At 38.0% G+C, this 21,931-nt stretch overlaps 1 long non-coding RNA gene across 7 annotated transcripts in view; it reads right to left on the bottom strand.

Annotated features, from left to right (window-relative positions):
* Positions 1–13,735: 13,735 nt before the first annotated feature.
* LOC127550663 (uncharacterized) overlaps positions 13,736–21,931 on the bottom strand; it is a 79,193-nt gene continuing 70,997 nt past the window's right edge. For all 7 annotated transcript variants that reach the window (XR_007950910.1, XR_007950913.1, XR_007950911.1 and 4 more), the window contains exon 4: positions 13,736–14,072. This is a non-coding gene — a long non-coding RNA (uncharacterized LOC127550663). The remainder of the gene's footprint in view (positions 14,073–21,931) is intronic.

Genomic DNA, 21,931 nt, shown 5'->3' with positions numbered 1-21,931 from the left:
CTTTTCTCACATTGCCTTGCTTCATGCAAATCTTCCCATGTTTCTCTGAATTCTTCATTTTCTTCATTCCTTATAGCATAGTAATATCCCATCACATTCCTATACCACCATTCCCAGTTGTTGAAAGCCTATTTTATTTCTAGCTTTTTGTTATCACAAATAATTTTACTAAAAATATTTTTGTAGATAAGAATCTTTTCCTGTTGTCAAAAACTTTCCTGGAATATAAAGTCATATATTCAGAATTTCTGGGCTAAAGGATATCGACAATTTACCAACCTTTCTTGAATAATTGCAAGTTTTGTATAATAGTAAAAATCAGTCCAGAGCTTTTGCAGCAGTGTATTAGCATGGCTGCTTTTCCCACTTGATCTTGGTAAGCTTTCCTTTTTCCATTCTTGCTAACTTGCTGAGTATAAGAATGATACCACAGGCTTACTTCAGTTTGTATTTCTCTGATAAGTGATTTTTGTCATTTTTCTACATGGTTATTGAGAGTTTGTATTTCATTTGAAAAGTGTTTATATGCTTTAACCATGTATCTATTGAGGATTGGTTTTTAATCTCTTAAATGATAGTAAATTCACTATATATGGGAATTTGATCAGAAATATTTAATGCTAAGATTTTTTATTCCATTTCTATTTTTAAAAAATTTTTAATAGCTTTTATATACAAGTTATATGTATGGGTAATTTTACAGCATTGACAATTACCGAACCTTTTGTTCCAATTTTTCCCCTCTTTCCCCCCACCCCCTCCCCTAGATGGCAGGATAACTAGTAGATGTTAAATATATTAAAGTATAAATTAGATACACAATAAGTATACATGACCAAACCATTATTTTGCTGTACAAAAAGAATCGGACTCTGAAATATTGTTCAATTAGCCTGTAAAGGAACTCAAAAATGCAGGTGTGCAAAAAAAATAGGGATTGGGAATTCAATGTAATGGTTCTTAGTCATTTCCCAAAGTTCTTTCACTGCGCCTAGCTGGTTCAGTTCATTACTGCTCCATTGGAACTGATTTGGTTCATTTTTTCCATTTCTTATCTTTTCTTCTGATGCTAGTTGAATTGACTTTGTTTAAAAGTTTTTAAATGTTATGGAATCCAAATTATCAATTTGTCTTTAATAATATTGTCTGTCCTGTGTCTAGTTTTATATATATATACCTTTTTCATTATTGTGAAAGATATGACCTATTAGATCATTCAAAATTTGGAATTTATTGCTGAATAAAGTATAAGATGCTGATTTAAACTGATGTTTCAACAGATTGCACTCCATATTCTCTTGGCAATTCTTATCAAATGAAGAATCCTCTCTCCAGTATTTCATATACCTGGGTTTATCGAACACTGACTTCTATGTGCATTTATTTCTAGGTCTTATATACTTTCTTTTCTATTTTTTTTTACCCTGTATCATATAACTGTGATAATTATTGTTTTGTAGTATAGTTTGAATATGAAGGTATCAGATATCCTATAAATAAACAAATAAATGATTTAAAAAATTAAGTGAATGGACAGATAGGTACCAAGACACCTATCTTGGTAAATTAATTCCTAGGTATTTTAAATGGAATTTATCTTACTATCTTTTCTTCTTGAGTTTTGTTAGTAATATACAAAAAGACTGATGTTTTTTGTGGTTATATTTGATATTCTACTACTTTACTGAAATTTTTATTTCAATTAATTTTGTTGTTGATTCTTTGGGGTTCTTCAAACATATCATCATATCTTCTTTAGACAGAGATAATTTTATAAACTTTTCACTTATATTTATCCCCTTGATTTATATTTCTTGCCTCATTGTTATGGTTAACATTTCTAGCACTGAATCTAGGAAATGTGAATACAATGGGCAATCTTGGTATGTTCCTCTTAATTTTGGGAAAGTCTTCATCATCATCTCTCCATTACAAATACAGTTGGTTAGCTTTAAGTTTAAGATAAATGCTTTTGATTACATTTAGAAGAGGTTCTTTTATTCTTGTGTTTTTTAACTTCATTTGTATTGTTGACATAAAATGAATGCAGTACTTTTTTGAAGATTTTTTCCCTTATAGTTTTTTGTTCATTTTGTTATTTATTTTTGTTATTCCTATAGCTTTTGAAATGTTAAAATATCCTTTTATTCCTAGTATGAATCCAAATTGTTAATAGTGAATAATTCTTGAATATGCTGCTAAAACCTTTTTGCTAAAGTTTGATTTAATCTTTTTGGGTTAATATTAATATTGCTCTCTCATATTCAGTCTTTTCTATGTTTCTTCTTGAAACATATTTGTCTCATAAAAGGAGTTTAATTATGCTACCTTCTTTCTCTATTTTTGCAAATGATTTATGTAGCAAGGGAGCTATTTGTTCCTGAAATTTTTTTTTATCATTTACTTGTAAATCCCATTGGGTTTTTTCTTTAAGAGTTAATTCATTTTTGCCTTACTAAATTTTTATTTTGGGGTTAAATTGTTTATACTTTCTATTTCTTGTTTTATTCATCTGATTATCTTACATTTTGGTAAAATAGAAAATAGCCATTTCACTTAAATTGGTAGCGCTGTTGCTAATGAAACTGGTACAATCATTTCTGGTATGGTTTTTTTAATTCATCTCCTTTCATTTTGAATTTTCTCCACCTCTTTTGTGATTTTGATTATTTGGCTTTCCTTTCTTTTTTTTTTTTAATCAAATGATTTATCTGTTTTTTAAAAGTTCTTAAATTTCATTATTTAGTTAAATGGTCTTTTTGTTCTTTTTTAACATTTTATTTGTACTTGTTTATTTTATATACTTTTAGTTATACATTCAATTTATTGGTTTTCTGTTATCTTCTTTTATTAATATAATGGTTCAGAGAGTATTCTATAATGACTACTCTAGTTGTATCTCACAAAATTTGATATGCTCTTATTTTCCTTAATAGAATTATTTAGTGTTGCTTTTTATTTTTGTTTCTTCTTCTTCTTCCCTCTTTGTCTCTCACAATGCCTCCATAATATCCTCCATTTTTTACCAAAGTTAACCCCTTTCATATGTACTGTCTATCCCATCCTTTTACATCTTCTCTGGCTGATTCCTGGCTCCTCTTTAACCATCCTTCCCTTTTTAATCTTCTATTTCTATTTACCAATTTTTCCCTACTGCCTAAAAAACATTCCCACATCTCATTCTTTAAAGCCTATCAATAAACCTCACAATTCTTCAAACCACCATCTTAGATCTTTTCTCCTTTTCATAACCAAATTCTCCAAAAAGCTGCTTACACTCACTGCAACTACTTTCTGACCTTTTCAATCTTTTGCACACTAGCTCTTGGTCTCCTCACTCAACTGAAACTTCTCTTCCCCCAAATTACTAATGACCTCTTAATTGTCAAACTCTGCAGTGTTTGACACTGTTGACTATCCTCTCCTCCTGGATATTCTCTCCTCTATGTGTTTTCATAAAATAGTTCTCTCTTCTTCCTTCTTCTTCATTTCATATTACTCAACCCTATTCTTCCACTCCTCTCCTTCATTCCAGGTTCAGATTGAGATGTCCCTTTGATGGGGGAGCCCCAATACTGTCCTGACTTGGGAGGGGGACCATGAGGTAAATGCTTGAGAACTCTTTAAAGGAGAGAAACTACTTGAACTCTCCCCTGAGAGACCCACCCCAGGGAATCAAGATAAAGTGGTTTCATTCTGTTATCTGGGTGGGACTAATTGAGTCCAGGATACTCCTACTTAGCCTGAACTGGCAATCTAGATTTCTATCCACCTCTATTGAGTTGGAGATTAATCCAGGGACACTCATTCAATTGGAAAATTTCTATTCAATTTGAAGATTTTGGTCCAATTTCAACTCAAACTGCATCCAGCCCCTAGCTATAGTTTCAAATTATAAAAAGGAGCAACTTGGTGCACTTCCTTGCAGAGGGCCAAAAGCAGGAATCCTGCCAAGGAACCTCCTTCTCCTTGGCATAGCTACCTTCGAGAACCCTCTGCTCGCTGAGAAGGCATTCTCTTTTCAGGGTTACTCCCTCTTTCTCTCTCTCACCTATTTCCCTAACAGGACTACACCCTCTTTATCTCTCTGTCAGGATTTTTCTGCTAGGAACTTTATCTCTTTCTGTTGGGACCTTGCCACAAAGGAAGTCAGTCTTCCTAGCAAAAGCTGACTTCTTAGTTCCAACAATAAACTTTTTTTTTTTGCCAATCTAACTTTTCGGGTTCATAAATTCTTTTACAAAGGACCTGAGCTGACCAGAAGGGGTTCCTATAACTCTCTGCCTTGTGCCAAATCTCATCACCTTCTCCTTGCAAAGGCAAACCCTTCACCATTTCCTCTTGATTCCCTTCATTCCTATATTTTTCTCCCCCTAGCACCACCTCTCGTTCTGTTATCTTCCATTTCTTGCATCTGTGGTTTCTGCTCTGTTACCTACACACACACCTGTGTCTCCCCCATCATTAATGGGATTACTAAAGCATCACTTATTACTTTTGAACGATTCAAGTTTATTTACCTTTCTTAAGTCTTTTCATTTCAGTGGATCTACTTAACTTTGGGAAATGATTTCTCCAAAGGAATGATTGGAAATCATCAAATCAGTTAAAAGTTCTCTGTAGCAACTTGGAATTATGCTCAAAAAGTTATCAAATTGTGCATACTCTTTGACTAGCAGTGTTTCTACTGGGCTTATATCCCAAAGCGATCTTAAAGAAGGGAAAGGGACCTGTATGTGCCTGAATGTTTGTGGCAGCCCTCTTTGTAGTGGCCAGAAACTGGAAACTGAGTGGATGCCCATCAATTGGAGAATGGCTGAATAAATTGTGGTTTCTGAATATTATTGTTCAATAAGAAATAATCAGCAGGAGGATTTCAGAGAGGCCTAGAGAGACTTACATGACCTGATGCTGAGTGACATGAGCAGAACCAGAAGATCATTATATATGGCAACAACAAGACTATACAGTGATCAATTCTGATGGATGTGGCTCTCTTGGAGATGATTCAAACCAGTTCCAATTGTTCAGTGATGAAGAGAGCCATCTACACCCAGAAAGAGAACCATGGGAACAGAGTGTGGTACACATCATAGCATTCTCACTCTCTCTGTTATTATTTGCTTGCATTTTGATTTCTTTCTCAATTTTTTTTCTTCCTTCTTGATCTGATTTTTCTTGTGCAACAAGATAACTGTATAAATATGTATATACATTATTGGATATAACATGTATTTCAACATATTTAACATGTATTGGACTGCCTGCCATCTTGGGGGGGAAGGAAGGGAAAAGTTGGAACAAAAGCTTATGTAAGGATCAATGTTGGAGAAATTACCTATGCATATGTTTTGTAAATAAAAAGCTTTAATAAAAAAAAATACTTTGTAGGATTATGCTTAAGGGTTTAGGATGTTATTGTCTTTCCTTCCTTTATGAAGAGGTTCAATGACATCACAGGTTATCTTAAGAGTTGTGAGTGAATTGGATTTAAGTAAAGTAGAATTGCACAAAGTTGTCAATCTCCTCTCTTCCAGAGTCTTCCAAGTCCAATGGCAAGAGAAAAGTTGAGTCAAGATGACTTGCAATGGATAACTTGGGGCATCTTTGATGTAATGGCCAGCTCTACCTATTCCATAATGCTTGTTTCAGTTGTTTTCATGATTGTTGGAACAGATTGTTCTCCTTCATCTATTCCATCTGAGGAAATCTTCACATGTTTGTGGTAGACATCCTCCCCCCACCCAAGTCACCAATGGGCTTGCAACTTCTTGGAGCCACAGTTGAGAGTTGATTGCCAAATAGGCATCAAAGGTAGATAAGAGGTGCTAATCTGCCTTGAATCTTCCCATATATTCCAAGGTTCAGGATAAAGTATTCTTGTTTGGAAATAATTTTCCTTTGCTTTTAATTATATTTTAGAGCACTTTCCTTTAATAAGAAGTCTTGAATGTTGATTGGAATTCTTTCATAAGTGACTTTTCTCTTCCTTCGTACTTAATAATATTTCCACTTTAAAATAGATACTCTGGAACTTGGTGTTCCATTCTGAGATTCTGAGAAATTTAAATTTCTGAGAAAATTAAATTTGAGATTATTTTGATGGTAAATTATGGTTTCTATTTATCTGTACTTTGCCATCTAGTAACATTATTTCTAGATATTTTATTTCATTATTTTCTGAAATAATAATATTCAGGAGTTTTTGGTTTATTTCATTATATTTTTCTAGGAAGCCAATGCTTGTTAGATTCTCTTTCCTAGTATGTTCCATATCAACTATAAAAACTATCTATGTTTTTATATGTACATGTTTTATATATTTAGATATATATGTGTATATACACATCAGTGTTCTGATTTCATGTTTCTCTTGACTTAATATTTCTTATTGCATTGCTATTTTTTTTTTGTTTCAATCTTCCCTATTTTATTTTTCAGAATATTCAGTATTTTGTTAAGGTTTTCCAGTTTCTTTGCTAAGCCCATTATTGTGGGTGTTCTTTCTTCCTTAGTCTTCTATGATACCATTTTGTCATAGTTATTGTCTTATTTGATGACCTATTCCCTTTTAATCTCTTTTATGGGATCAATATCTATATATCCTATCCCCTGCAAAGATATGCACTATGTTTTTTAAGGGGCTGTCTCGGGTCCTCTCTTCTATGTACACTTGCTACCATAATAGTGAACTCACCAGCTCCTGAAGATTCAATTATCATATGTATATATAGGATACACGAATCTGTCTATCCAGTCGTCATCTCCCCTCTGAGGTCCTGTCACACATCTCCAATCATTCAGTGTATATCTCCTCTTATAGAGAGATCCCATAGGCATCTCAATCTCAATGTCTTTGCCTCAATGTCTCTTCCTGATATCCCTGTTTCTGTTTAGAATTTATTCTTCTAATGTTTATCTCATAACCTAGAAGTTATCCTAGAGTCTTCTCTTTCACTCACTCTCTATGTGGGTTTATTTTATATCCTGTAACTTTGCTAATGCTATGAATTATTTCCAGTAGGTTTTTGGATGATTTTCTAGGATTCTCTAGGTATATTATATATCATCTGCAAAGAGTGATAGTTTTATTTCCTCATTGCCTAGTCTACTTCCTTTAATTCATTTTTCTTTTCTTTTTGCTAAAGCCAACATTTCTAGTACAATATTGATTAATAGTGGTGATAATGGGCATCCTTTTTTCATCCCTGATCTTATTGGGAATGCATCTAGCTTCTCTCCATGACAAACAATGCTTGCTGTAGGTTTAGGTACTGCTTATTATTTTAAGGAAAGCTCCCTTTTATCCTTATGCTCTCTAGAGTTTTTTAAAAAAGGAATGGGTGTTGTATTTTGTCAAACACTTTTTCTGCATCTATTGAGATTATCATATGATTTGTGTTGGTTTTCTTATTAATAGGGTTGATTATGGTAATAGTTTCCCTGATATTGAACCAGCTCTGCATTCCTGGTATAAATCCTACTTGGTCATAATGTATTAAGTTTCACTCACCTTCACCCATCTCCAATCAATTGCCAACTATTGTCAGTTCCTCTTCTTCCTCCGCAGTATCTTCCACATCTAACTCTTTTTCTCTCCTCACATCACACTCATGATGATCCAAACCCTCATTACTTCTGGAATGAACTATAATAGCCTTCAATTAGTCTCCCTGCTTACAGTCTCTACATTCTCCCATCTTTTCTCCATACTGATGTCAAATCATTTTCCCTAAAGCCCAGGTCTAAATCTGTTATTCCTCATTCAAAAAGCTTCAGTGTTTCCTGATTACTTTTACGATGAAGTGCAAGTTCCTCAACTTGACATTTAAAGTTCACACAGTCTGTTCCATTTTCCCTTCTTAGGTTCATTATATATTATACTCCTTCATGTCCTTTATGCTGTAACAAAATTGGCCTGCCCACTCTTCTCTATACTTGATTGTCTTTCTCCTATTGCCATGTCTTCGCGCAGATTGTATTCTGTCCATGGAATTCTCTCTCATCACTTCTGCCTCTTGGAAACCCTCATTTTTTCCAAGAACAGCTTACATTTTTAAAGGCATTTCCTGATTCCTTTTAGTACCTCTTCCCAAGCATTGTGTAATTATCTTGTATATATTTTATATTTTATTCACGTGAATATGTGGTTTCCCCCCAAGAGACTATAAGTTCCTTGAAGGCAGGGGCTGACTTTTGTCTTTGTATCTCCAGAACCCTAATATTATCATAGATCCTTTAAAACTACTTGTTGATTAATCATACTCTGCCTAGTTTTCCTCACTTTTTCTATCATGAATTCTAAGATCAGGTGGTTAATTTCCTCCAAAATTGCCATCATTTGTATTCAAGCAATCAGTTCTTCCCTATTGTTCAGAACAAAGCACAGAATCAATTTCCCTTCTTACTTTTTGAAGAATTAAATTATCATTAAACCAAGCCAAGAATTCATCAGCCCCTACATTTTTTGGCATAGAGCAAATCCCAACAGATGTCTAGATAGCTGAAGTCCCCTATTACTCCTATATCATACCTCTGGGCCAGGTTTGTGATCTCTTTGCTGAATTTCTGAACTATTTCCTCCTTCCATCCAGGTGTTCTGTAGAAGACTCTCCCAAAAATATTACTTCTGTCTCTTCCTTCCTTAATCTTCATTCAGATGCTCTCAACTATGCCTCATCCCTACAGTCCCCTGAGTTCATTCACCTGAGTCTATCTTCTTAATGCTTAATGCTTAAGGCACCTCTTACCCTTCTTATGAAGTCTGTTCCTTTTGAAAAAACGGTATATACCCTTTCATAGCCACAGTCTGAATACCAGCCCAAAAGTTGTCAATTAAATCTATGAGATCAAGTCTGTTTCCTTGTGAATGTCAGAATCTTCTTTTTCACCTTATTATTTCTATAGAGACATTTGGAGTCAGAAGTTTTATTGCTGGGCCTCCTAACATACGTGAAGATTATGATGTGCACATAAAACATCACATATATGTAAGAGGCAATGTGGGACAGTAGATAGAGAGCTGGCTTTGGAATCAAAAAGACTGGGTTCAAATCCACCTCCGACACCTGCTGACTGGGTAAAACTGTTCTAAGCAACTTTAGGACTATAGAGAAGATGCTGACCTGCAATGGTAGAATGATTTTGAGTGTCTCGTACCAATGAAATCACAGGTCCAGATTCTATACCTTTATAGGACATACCTTCATACCTATATCAACACACATATATGTTATAAACATATCTGGGGATGTGGATGTATAGATATACACTACATATACTTACGCACATGCATATGTTTATGCATTACATGCATGCATTGTAATGTATCGTATACATGATTGTGTATACATGTAAACATGTTATTACCTATTTACATATTGCAATGTTAAATATTTATCTAGTGTATACATATTTATCACTTCTCTTTAGTTGCAACCCAGTGCAGGCCTAGAGACTATCATTCTTGTATCTTAAAACTGTTCCAGATACTAAAAAAAATTTTGTCGGAGGAGTTGTGAACAGATCCAACCATTTTGGAGAGCAGTTTGGAACTATGCTCAAAAAGTTATCAAACTGTGCATACCCTTTGATCCAGCAGTTCCCAAAGAGATCTTAAAGAAGTGAAAGGGACTCACATGTGCAAGAATGTTTGTGGCAGCCCTCTTTGTAGTGGTCAGAAACTGAAAACTGAGTGGATGCCCATCAGTTGGAGAATGGCTGAATAAATTATGGTATATGAATCTTATGGAATATTATTGTCCTGTAAGAAATGATCAGCAGGATGATTTCAGAGAGACCTGGAGAAACTTACATGAATTGATGCTGAGTGAAATGAGCAGGACCAGGAGATCATGTACATGGCAACAACAAGATTATGTGATGATCAATTCTGATGGATGTGAGTCTTTTCAACAGTGAGGTAATTCAGGCTAGTTCCAGTGGTCTTGTGATGGAGAGAGCCACTGTGAGAATTGAGTGTGGATCACAGCATGTAGCATTTTCACTTTTTTGTTGTTTGCTTGCTTTTTGTTTTCTTTCTCATTTTTTTCCCCTTTTTGATCTGATTTTTCTTGTACAGCATGATAATTATGGAAATATGTATAAAATTGCACATATTTAACATATATTGTTATGTTAAACCAAGCCAAGGAATTCTCTCTCATCACTTCTGCCTCTTGGAAACCCTCATTTTTTCTAAGAACAGCTTACATTTTTAAAGGCATTTCCTGATCCTTTTAGTACCTCTTCCCAAGCATTGTGTAATTATCTTGTATATATTTTATATTTTATTCACGTGAATATGTGGTTTCCCCCCAAGAGACTATAAGTTCCTTGAAGGCAGGGGCTGACTTTTGTCTTTGTATCTCCAGAACCCTAATATTATCATAGATCCTTTAAAACTATTTGTTGATTAATCATACTCTGCCTAGTTTTCCTCACTTTTTCTATCATGAATTCTAAGATCTACATCTGGGGAGGAGGGAAAGGGAAGGGAGGGAGAAAAAAATTTGGAACACGAGCTTTTGCACAGGTGAATATTGAAAACTATATGCCTATATTTTGAAAATAAAAAGTTTTTAAAAAAAAAAACTGGTCCAGAAATTTAAAATTTGTTTTTCTTAGATCTTCCTTTGTTTTGTGAATCCCCTACCTTCAGTCAACAGCAGTGATTAAAATGCCATTGAAGCTCCTAAGAACTTTAATTTCTTAACCTCCTTGGGGAAAAAGACTCTAAATATTCATAAAAACAGGGACTAAACCTTGATTTCTTCATTATCAGCCACTGCCTTTTTTTTTTTTTACAGCTTTAGAATCTTAAAGTGTTACAACAGGGACAACAGGGTTGCAGAGCCAGTATTTGTCAGAGATTGAACTTGAACTCAGATCTTCCTGGTTTATCCATTGTGATGTACTTTCCATCACCACTCATTCATATCTTTCTTAATCCATAATGATGACCCTCGGCAATGATTCCTTCTAGCAGTGCCAGTTGTTCCCCTGTGAATCACTAAAAGTACTTGTCAGATTTTACAACATGGGATGATCTTAGACACTCCCAGACACAAGGAAGACAAAAGTCTACTCTATTGTCAATGTCAGTTGGACAAATAGCTGCCTCAGCAGGAAGTCACCAGCCATCATTAATCATCTGTTCTTCCTCTGAACCTTACTGGATGACCTCTGTCCTGTGGATAGCATCTAGGGATCTGTATCATCATTTCATAGAGCAAAAGAAGCTCCTCCTTCCTCAGAGGGTCCAAATTCCTCACTAAAGGAAGAACCTCAAAGCTATTACCTGCCTCCAGGTGCTTAGTGGTCCTTTTGTTCCTCTCTGTGTCACGTTCCTTCACCCTTAAACCCTTAAAGCAGGTTAGAATTCCCTCCTGCCTCTTCAGATCCATTAATCTTTGTTTTTACCTTCCAGCCCTTTCCCCATTTCTTCAAGAAACACTTCATTCTTCCTAATAACCTGGAGAATAGAGAAGTATTCATCCAGCCCCTTCAACTTCTCTTCCAAATCAGCCTATACTTTGTGCATTAATGGCAGTTACTCAACACCACAAAAACACCAACATATGTAGTCTCAATAGGTCACTGAAAAAGTTCCTCACACTTCACACTTGCTGGAAGTAATGTTCTTACTGGTAACTCCTGGTTCCACCTCTTAGAAATTCAGATAAGCGTGGAGTCAAAGGAAAGCTGGATTCCAATCTCACCCCTGATTTTTATTTGTTCCCTGATCATAAACAAGTCACAACCTCTCTCATAATCTGTAAAATAGGATAGTGATAACTCCTGATAGAGAAACTCCCTCGACCAATGCAGATTGGCAATTTCTTGTGTCCTGAATCCCTTCTCCCCTTTTACATGCACAAAAAAAAATATATGTAGCATTACAAAGGGGAGCAGTTACATTGAAACTGTAATAATAATAATAATTTTCAGACTCCACCAAGAGTGTTGACTAGGATATTAAAAGTTTAAGTTCTATACCTAGGGTCACACAGTCAGGATGCATCCAAGGTAGTATTTGAATATATATCTTACAAAGCCAGACTACTTTGCAAACCTTAAAATCTTATATAAAAATCAGCTGTTATTATGAAAGACCAGTTATGTCTTACTAAGAGCTGCTGAGTAAGACTTTGTTTAATCATGGCAGTCTTCTTTCCCTTTCTTTTGAATACTACTTTCTCATATCTTTAATTGGCAATTAATGGCTTGTTCCCGAAGATCTTTTGAGGCTACTCCCTGCTTATGCCATGAAAAGTGTCCATTTGGCGTTTTTGGAAGGTGATTCTAAATCATGGGATTACCCCTTATGACACTGAATCCTGAGTTCTTGGATTATTTCACTTGGGGTTAGAATATGACTATTATGTCATGGTTAAGATTAAATGCAAAAGTATTTTTAGAGCATTTAAATCCATCTACATCAAGCCGATTCCTGACTAGCTAAAGGAGCCTCAGATTTAAGTTCTGGAGAAATCAATTTTATTCAGAGGTCCTGCTGGGCCAACCTCTAGTCTTTAGAAGTAGATGAGCAAAGGTAGCATTCATTTGGGGGCTGAAAAAAGCTACAAGATTCTTAGGCTTTAGGGGAAAATTATGGTCCACTGAACTACTATAGAAAAATATTAGCTGGTAAGGAGAGTTTCCAGAGCTTGCTAAGCCTTCAGTTTGATTGCTGGTTCAAATCTTTCAGAAGTTTTTAGTTATCTAAATCTTACAAATGCTAGTTCTGTAAATAGTTGTTTTCTTTATAAAGATCCAAGGGAAAATATAGTTGTGGCTTGAATAGAGTTGCCAGTAGATCTGAATTATGATCACAGTAGATCTAATAGGATGTGGTAAATCTGACTTGGTGTGATAACTTGAAGTTTTTATTTTGGTAATAGTGTGTGAGAAGAAATGAGTAAACAGAAGGAAGGCAGTGAATGTGAACCCAATTTAGAGTCAAGAAGACCTAGATCTAAGTTTTACTTCTGACAGGTGCTGGCTAGGTGACTCTGACAGATCTCTAGTTCTCTCATGGCCTAAAATAACTCAGTTTACTCAGATGCTAATGTACAAGTGTACAAATGAATTGTTTACTGTGAGTGGAAGAAATTTCAGTGAATTACAGTTTTGAACCAAAAAACCTTCTAAGCCCAGATGTGTGACTGAAATAAAGGAGAGGGAGCACCCAGATACAGAACCAGAAAGCTCAATCAGCCTTGGAGAAGAATCATATTCTGAATTCTAGAATTAAGAAAGGCAATGTGATAGAGCATAGGAGTTGGAATCAAAAGTTCCAGCATAAGGTTGTGAAGGCATCTAAGTATCATGTATAATAAATACACTCAGGACCTAAAGCTGGGCCTGAACCCAAAGGAAATTAGAAAGTCCTGAGTGCAAATCGCACTTCAGACACTTATTAGCCATTAAGATAATGAATGTAAATACTTTATAAACCTTAAAGCATGATATAAATGCCAATTATTGTTGTTGATGTTGATTCTACATCATTATTATTACTAGCCCAGGAAAACCAGACCTCCAGTCTGGTGAATGTGCCAGACTATCAGTGTACATTATCCTAGACTGCCAGGGCCATACATCCCAGTCTTTGGGATATCCCGGATACACATGAAGACGAGCCGATCTTGAGGTGCAAAATAGCCTTTCTTTTTTGGTAATTGTGATGACTGCCTTTGACACCCAGAATATATTAAAATCAGCCAGAGTCAGGATAAGGGAAAATCCTTGATCTTTATTTTTTCTATAAGGGGCCACCTCAAGCAGTCCAGACCCAGACCCATCTGTGGCAAAGGGTCGAAGATCTCATCTTCTGGAACTGCTTCAGGCTGACAAGGAGCATAGAGGTGGCCCTGCCCAATGGGTTCAGACTGAGGAGGAGAGATGAGTGAGTTGTAGGCGGCAGCAGCAGCATGCGGTACTGAGTGTCAGGATCAGGTCTAAGGTGATTTCAGATTGACCAAGTGGATGGCATTTCATGATTCACAGTCTGGAAGAATCACCTCTCCTTGTTCTTCTTTCTGGAATCCAGTGGCCTTCCCCATAAGGACCTGCAAGATATAAATATCCCAGCCCACTCTAGTACTAAGGTTGGACCTTGCCAGTGTCCTTCCTCTTTCTTCCAAAGGACCTTTGAATGTTCTCCAGCACTTGAAGCCCTGTTTTCATGGGGTCTAGTTTTCTGTCTTGTCTATAAGATTGTGCCAAATGTATCATTCCTGGGAAGAGACCTGTATCCCTATCCAGGCACAAAAAATTGTAAGTATATAAGATCTTATCCACGTGCATCTGTGTGGGCCACCAGGGATTCTGTCTGCTTCCTCCCCCTTTCTGTTTAACAAGGGTGACCTTTAGTATACCATGGACTCACTAGGGCTTTTTCTACTGGGAGGAGCCATTGGGGTACCCAAACTGGTTATTAGATTTAATGGTGTGGGTGTGATATGAAAGGTGATACCCAAACACCCAATGACTCCCAATAAAAAATCCTGTGGTGCTGGTATATAAACTGAGGTCCCACAAGCCTTCAATATGTCCCTGGCCCATAGATTGTATCTGAGACCTGTGACCACCAAGGGTCTGATATTCCCTGTTTGTCTACAAACTGCCAGGGCAGGTCTTCTGCTGCAATCCATCCCTGCTGTGCTTCTCCTCCCCTATTAACCATCATAGCATCTGCACAAACCTGCCATGAAGGGGACAGAAGAGCTGTGAGATAACAGACCTATCAGCTCTGGTGTCAAGTAGCCCTTTAAATGGCTTTCCTTTAACATATTTATTGGCCCAAGGCTTGCCTTGCTCTATATGCTGCACCCAGCATATCAGAGTCTGACCCTTATCTAAAAATCCTGGTGTGTCATGTGGATTAGTTACCACAACCTCCTGCCTCAAAGGCCAAGCCCCACTTTTTACCTCCTGGACCCGCCCTACCAGCCTACATGGCATACATGGCAATTCTCAGAGAGAAATGTCCCTAACAGGTTTTGACTTTATTCTCTGAACCTATGACTGCTCTCCTGCTGGGTTCAAACAATGTTTATAGAGGAATACTAGTACAAGGGTGTGATGGTAAATATTTAACAATCAGGTTGTCCAGGAATTTTTAAAAATATGAACATGCTTTTAAGTTTGTCTTTATTATTAGCATTCTCTCTATCATTTTCTTAAGTCTAGGCAGTAAATGAAACAATAAATCAAGCCTTGATTATTAGGGCTGTAGTCTTCAGAGAAGTAAATACTCACGTTAACGATCAGAAACACAGTTAGAGCTGACTCCAGCACATCTCTTTTTTGATTCAGTTTCTATGTAAAGTGGATTTAAGTGAAGCAGAGTCACACGAAGTCTCTGGCCACACTCTCACTTCTAAAGCCAGTACTGTCCAGTGTCTGGACAGAGTCAGGATAACCGATGATGGCTCAAGATGTAGGGGGATGATTTTGACATCTTCAGTGTCTAACCAAGGTCTAAGCGCTCCACAACCCTTGCTTTACCTGCCTTCATGGTCAATGGAACAAAATCTTCTCATTCACCCATTTCAGCAGGGGAAGACTATACATGTTGGGGGTAGACACCCTCCCCAACTCACCTATAGGGTCTGAGACCCTTGGGTTACCTTGACCTGGTTCAGCTGGTCTGCTGAAATGGTTTACTAGGCTGTGGCTGTGCTTCTTGGAGCCACAGGTGAGAGGGTCAGGTGGATCAGGTGGACACCAAAGGTGGAAAGCAGCCTTCACACCATTTGTACACACCCTACAAGTCACTTAACTTTTCTCAGTCTTAGTTTCTTTATCTATAAAATTCAGATATTAATCACACTTGTCTCCCAGAGCTGTCTTGAGGTTTAAATGAAATGACATGGGAAGTGCTAAGTCCTGACTCCAACTCTTACCAGTTACATGACCCTGAGCAAATTAGTTCATGTCCTCAAGCCTTGGGTTTTTTGGTTGTATATATATATATATATTTGAAATACATGAATTAATCTAGTGATCCCAAAAGTCTCTTCTAACTATAAATCTATGACATTAGACAAAATGACTATTGTAAATAAATTCCCCTGTGAAGTAAATACTTTAAGGAATATTATTCTCATTATACAGATCAGGAAACTAAGGCAAATGAAACAACTTGCTCAGATCTTCCTAGCCAAAAACAACATGCTATTTAATATACTACACTATACATTTAAGGTGTTATTATTGAATTTCAATTGGTCCATTCGTACCAAACCAAAGAGAGGCAGTGATAAACAGATCAAGGAAGAGAAGGGAACCACTCTGAAGAGTTGGTTATAAGGAAGGTGAGGCACCCTTAACAGGAATCTTTCATACTAAGGACCTACTCTGTGAAATTAACAATTCACTTTGATTAAACATCCAAATATAGACTAAAATGCCTTGTGTACAGTGCCAAACTAACTTCTTTCTTATAGTTCTTAAACACAACCCTGATTGGGAGAGGAAATCAATTAATTAACAAAAATTTATCAGATTTATCAAATGTGCTGGGAACTATGGTAAGCACTGAAGATGCAAACAGAAAAGCAAACCCTGCCTTCAGGGGGCTTACATCTGTCAGAGGAAATATATATAACATGTGTATGATGTGTATGTGTGTATGTATAATCAAGAAGTTATATGATTAGTATAGTATATTTTTATATACACGTATGTGCATAATGATATATACACACATTTATAAGCGTGTGTGTGTGTGTGTGTGTGTGTGTGTGTGTATACACAAAAGTATCTTGTACATGGTGAATATTGGCCAACACATCAATTATTTCTACCCTCAGCCCAGTTGAAAAAATCAAAAAAGGGCAGTTTACAGAGATGTTAATGTGTTGAACAAAATACAAAGACTGAATCCTGCCTCCGAGTTTCTGAACTATACAGTTCTCTTGCTTGGAACTGGAGACCTGCCAGCTATTGAGTGACCAAGGGTAGCCAAACAAGATGGAGTTTAAAAAGCTAACCCACCAGCTCTGTCTCTAGACCGGAGAGGAAGCAGCTTCAAAGTGTCCAACTCCTGGCAATCTGGAGGAGAACCAGCTTTGGAGAAAGAGCCCAGCTCTGCAGAGGGGATGCTCTTCTTCCTTTCTTAGGCAACTATGGAAGGGCAGGGAGGGGAGTTCCCCCACTTAGAATTCCCTTGTCACACTGGACTCAGAACAGACTGACTCAGAGGGGTCAGCTCCAAGGAGAATGACCGCTGGTAGCTGACAAGATGGCCAGCTAGGGGTTCAAGAAAGAGGGAGCCCTGGCAGGGAGGGGTGAAGCTTCAGAGAAAAGCCTGTCCGTGAGCTCGGCTGAGCATCCTGAACAACAAAGAAGCTGCAAGCGGTGAGAAGTGTTAGGAGCAATAAGAGGAACGAGACCCTCCCATGTGGGAGGCAGGAGTTGCCTCCATATACTCCCATGGGGATTCCTTGCAGTTGGGATGTACCCTCTCCCTCTGTCTGCACATACTCACACACATACATATATATGATCGTATTTAGACACTCTTTTTCCACAGAACCTGTGTGTATTTGTGGGAGAGTACACCCCAGATTTTTGGAGAGGAATATTTTTAAAGTTACTTTTTTATTCTGCAATCTTAGTAAATATCTTTCCTTTGTCTATTGATTTACTATTAAAGTTAAACGCAGTGCTTGGGGCTCATAGATTTTGTGAGTATGGACCTACAAAATAAACTGTGAATAATAAGTTACCCTCTGGGGACCCAATCTGCAAGTGCCAAGTTGGGGAAATAACCCAGAGGGTGCATGACATATGCAAAATAAATATATTATTTATATCTAATTATATATCTAATTTATATATCATATATATATGTTATAATGTATAAGGGTGGGCAGGAGAAGAGCATTAGCTACTGTGACAATCAGGAAAGGCTTCATGGAGGTGGCGGGCATTTGAGCTGGGCTTTGAAGGATGCTAGGAGTCCACCAGGTAGCGGGGAGGAGGGAATGCATTGCAGGTATGACGTGCAGATAGCTTGTTACAGATGCAGCCTGTTCAAAGGCACAGGGATCAGAGATGAACTGTTGAGCATGAGCAACAGCAAGTCAGTTTGGCTGAATCTCAGAGAAGAGGAGAAGGGAGAAGAAGATAGTAAAAGCTATGTGCAGAAGCTGCTATTATGAAACAGCTGGCTTGGCAGAGCATCTCTGGAAGGTTGAGGGGAAGTTCCAATTATATTTATGTGTGGACAGATAAGCCAACGAAAAGGCTACTGGGAGAGGGGGGACCTCCGAGATAGGAAACCCAAAGAAGAAGGGCTGGGTTAGGGGACTCTGAAGGGTCAGAGGGAACGTTTGGCTCTAGTCAGGAGGCTTGGAGAAAAGACACAGATGTGAGAGTGAGTTCTGTGTGAGGAACTGTGTGAAATCAGGAGCATGCTGCCCTAGGGCTGGTGCTGTACCCTCTGCAAAAGCCCTTTCACAGGTGCTCAGAGATAGGATTTAAGGACCCAATTAGGGAAATGGCATTTTGGAGAGTCTGTCCCCCAGCTCAGAGGGAAAACCATAAATCCCCAGGTTAGGGGACCAAAGATCACATCATTTAATAAAAACCAGGCTTCCCGCCCTGACATTTCCTCCCTTCCATATTTATCCCCCTCTAAAAACACAGCAGTGCACAAAATCATGCGAAATGGTTTTCCATTTAACATCAACCCCAAGCGGTAAGGCAACCAATCGAGTCCTGGCCCATAAATCTCGACTTCCTCACCCTCCTTTAATGCATGTCTCACCCACCCCATGCATGGCTTTTTTATTTTTTAATAGGAAAGCCAAAAGGAAAAGAGAAAGAAAGAAAAAAGAAAGAAAGAAAATTAAAAATTAAAAAATAAATTACTTGGGAATTTGTTTTTAATTAAGCAATAAGGCTCAATGGGGTACTGCTGCCATGCTATAAAAACGCTCCTGGGGTGTGGGGAGACATTTGGTCCAGATGAGCGCCTCAAATCACCCCCAGAATGGGATTAGATGATTACTCCCCGGAGTTAATATTAGATGATCTTCCCCAGAGTTGTCTTATTGCTATTATAAAAAGTCTTCATTGAGGGGGGAAATAAGTGGGTTTTTTTGTGCTTGAGGAAGATGGAGCTGGCAGTTTAGGTCTTCAGAACAGCCTGTCTGTGCTGGATGGCTCCCATACATCACTCCACCTATTTAAAATGCCTCAGATCCCGTGGGCACATTCCCCTGACCCCAGCAGTTCGACAATTAAATTTGTGGGAGGGGTGGTGGCTTGCCGTGGTAGAGGAGGCAAAGGAACAAACAGCTTCAAAAATTAATACGTCTCCTTAAATGGGAAAGGGGGTAGAGGATTTTTAGGAAAGGATGAGGGATGAGAGAGAGCTGATTTTAAGCTATTTACAGCAAGCTAGATCTCCCCTTTAGCAGAAAGGAATGAAGCATCAACCATGAAGTCTAATGAGGAAAGTAAGCAGAATAAAGAAGGATCCTGGGCTCATTCCTCCCAGTGAGATGGATAACAAGAAATCAAAGTCTAGTGGATGACTGGCCTGGAGTCAGTCTTGGAGTCAGATGTGGTCAGGTAGAGTCCTGGCTCCCAATCACCTGGCACAGAATCAAGTTCTTGGATACTCAGTTTCCTTGTCTTTAAAATGGGAATATTATGAGTATCAGTCTCTGGATCAAAAAGGTTTGAATCAAATAAAGACTCTGATACCTACTGGCTGAGTGACCCATCAATAGTCCATGTGGTTCTCCAAGACTACGTTGTGGAGTTGATATAGTTGTATATAGGCAAAAAGAGTTTGCTTCAAAATTAAACATATGAAATCCCCCCAAAAGTAATATAAAACATATGTATATGTATGTATACATATGTCTAAATGAATAATGTTACTTATATCACATGATTACATAGCGGCAGGGAGGAACCAAGTTGCTTAACTTGGTTAAGTAAGTAAATGTAAACAATTGCTATTAGACCCATCCCTGTATTCAGAGAGCTGAACCCAGGGTCTAAAGATCCAGGTTCAAATCCTGGCATGTTACCAACTGCCCATATGGACTCAGTTAAGTCACATAGTGCTGACTCTTTAATTCTGTGGGGCTCAGTTTCCCCATATATAACACGAAGGGATAGCACAAGCCTTTCTAATTGTCCTATTGCCCCATTTCTCTTTTTTCTTTCTCCCAGTCTCAACCCTACAGCCATCCTATTCTCTTCTCCTAGTTTCAACTCCTTTTTTTTTCTCCCCAAAACAAAACTATTTCCCTGGCATTGCTGACTCAGAAATATCCTTAAGGGATAAAGAAATGGCTAATTAGCCCCCATGTTAAGCAGGCACCAGATCAGCAATGCAAATATGGCCCCAGACATCTTGTAGCTGTGCTGCTTTGGTCAAATCACTTAATCATTCTGTTTGTCTCATTTTCTTTCTCTGTAAAATGGGGATAAATGGTAGCAGTTACCTCCCAGGCTTCTTGTGAGGATCAAAGGAGAAAATAATTGTAAAACAATCGGCATGCCTGGTACACAGCAGGAACGAAATAAACATTAACTATTAAACAATGACTTTTTTTTTCTTGCTGAGGCAATTGGGGTTATGTGACTTGCCCAGGGTCACACAGCTAGGAAGTGCTAAATGTCTGAGACCAGATTTGAACTCAGATCCTCTTGATTTCAAGGCTCTATCTACTGCGCCACCTACCTGCCCCCAACAATGAAATTTTTAAAAAATTTTATTGACAGTTATTGGGATGAAAGAAAGAAGATGGAAAGAATAAGGTGGCTTGTTCAAGAGATATCTGAGAAAGTCTGGAATTACCCAGGCTGTGGGATAAGTGAGTGCTACATCATCTCATTATCTCCTATTCTGAGTCTGGGAGTAGGTGCACAGAGTCCATGAGATGTGAATTTGATAAAGGCTTCAGAGCATAGACCATGGAAAGCAATAGCTGCTTCTCCTAGGGGGATAGGAAGAGATTAAGTCAGTCTCTCTCTCTCTCTCTCTCTCTCTCTCTCTCTCTCTCTCTCTCTCTCTCTCCTCTCTCCTCTCTCTCCTCTCTCTTTTTCTCTCTCCCCTCCCTCTCTCCTCTTTCCCCTCTCTCTCTTTCTTTCTCCTCTTTGTCCCCTCTTTTTCTCTTCCCTCTCCCTCCCTCTCTGTCTCCATCTCTCTCTCTCTCTCTCTCTCTTTTTTTTCTTTCTCCTCTTTGTCCCCTCTTTTTCTCTTCCCTCTCCCGCCTCTGTTTCCATCTCCTTCTCTCTCTCTCTCTCTCTCTCTCTCTCTCTCTCTCTCTCTCTCTCTCTCTTCTCTCTCTCTCTCTTTCTCTCTCTCTTTCTCTCTCCCCTCTCTCTCTCCTCTTTCCCCCCTCTCTCTTTCTTTCTCCTCTCTCTCCCTCCTCTTTCTCTTCCCTCTCCCCTCTCTCTCTGTTTCCATCTCCTTCTCTCTCCTCTCTCCCTCGCTCTCTCTGTCTCTATATATTTAACTCCTCCCTTTATACCTTCTGTGTTTAGGTGGTTTCCCTAGAGTCTCTGCTGAGGGCCCAAGGAATGGCTGGTAGTCAATGCTCATCAGCAAATCATCAGCCACCTAAGCCTTCCATTCCAGAACCAGAGATTCTGACAAAGATGATTAGTCACAGGATTTCTCTAAGAAAGATTGACATTATTTTGCAAGAGAGGCAACTTAATTGTCTTGGGTAAAGGGAAAATCACTGCTGCTGAATGGTGGGGGGGGGACCAATATTAGGTAACTAGGACCATGGAGCCCCTAGTTAGTAAAAAGTGGAGGAGACAGAGACTGAAATATTTTGTTAGTTCCATAAAACCCAATTCACATCCATCTCTCACACTGGGCTTTTCAACTTGGCAACATTTCTTCTCTTGAAGTCTCTTTTATTTCTCCTGGATCCAGGATCCAGGG

This window comes from Antechinus flavipes, chromosome 2, assembly GCF_016432865.1.
Source record: "Antechinus flavipes isolate AdamAnt ecotype Samford, QLD, Australia chromosome 2, AdamAnt_v2, whole genome shotgun sequence".
Classification (NCBI taxonomy): Eukaryota; Metazoa; Chordata; class Mammalia; order Dasyuromorphia; family Dasyuridae; genus Antechinus; species Antechinus flavipes.
Note: the sequence above shows the minus strand (reverse complement) of the source record. Positions and strands in the feature narration are given on the sequence as shown.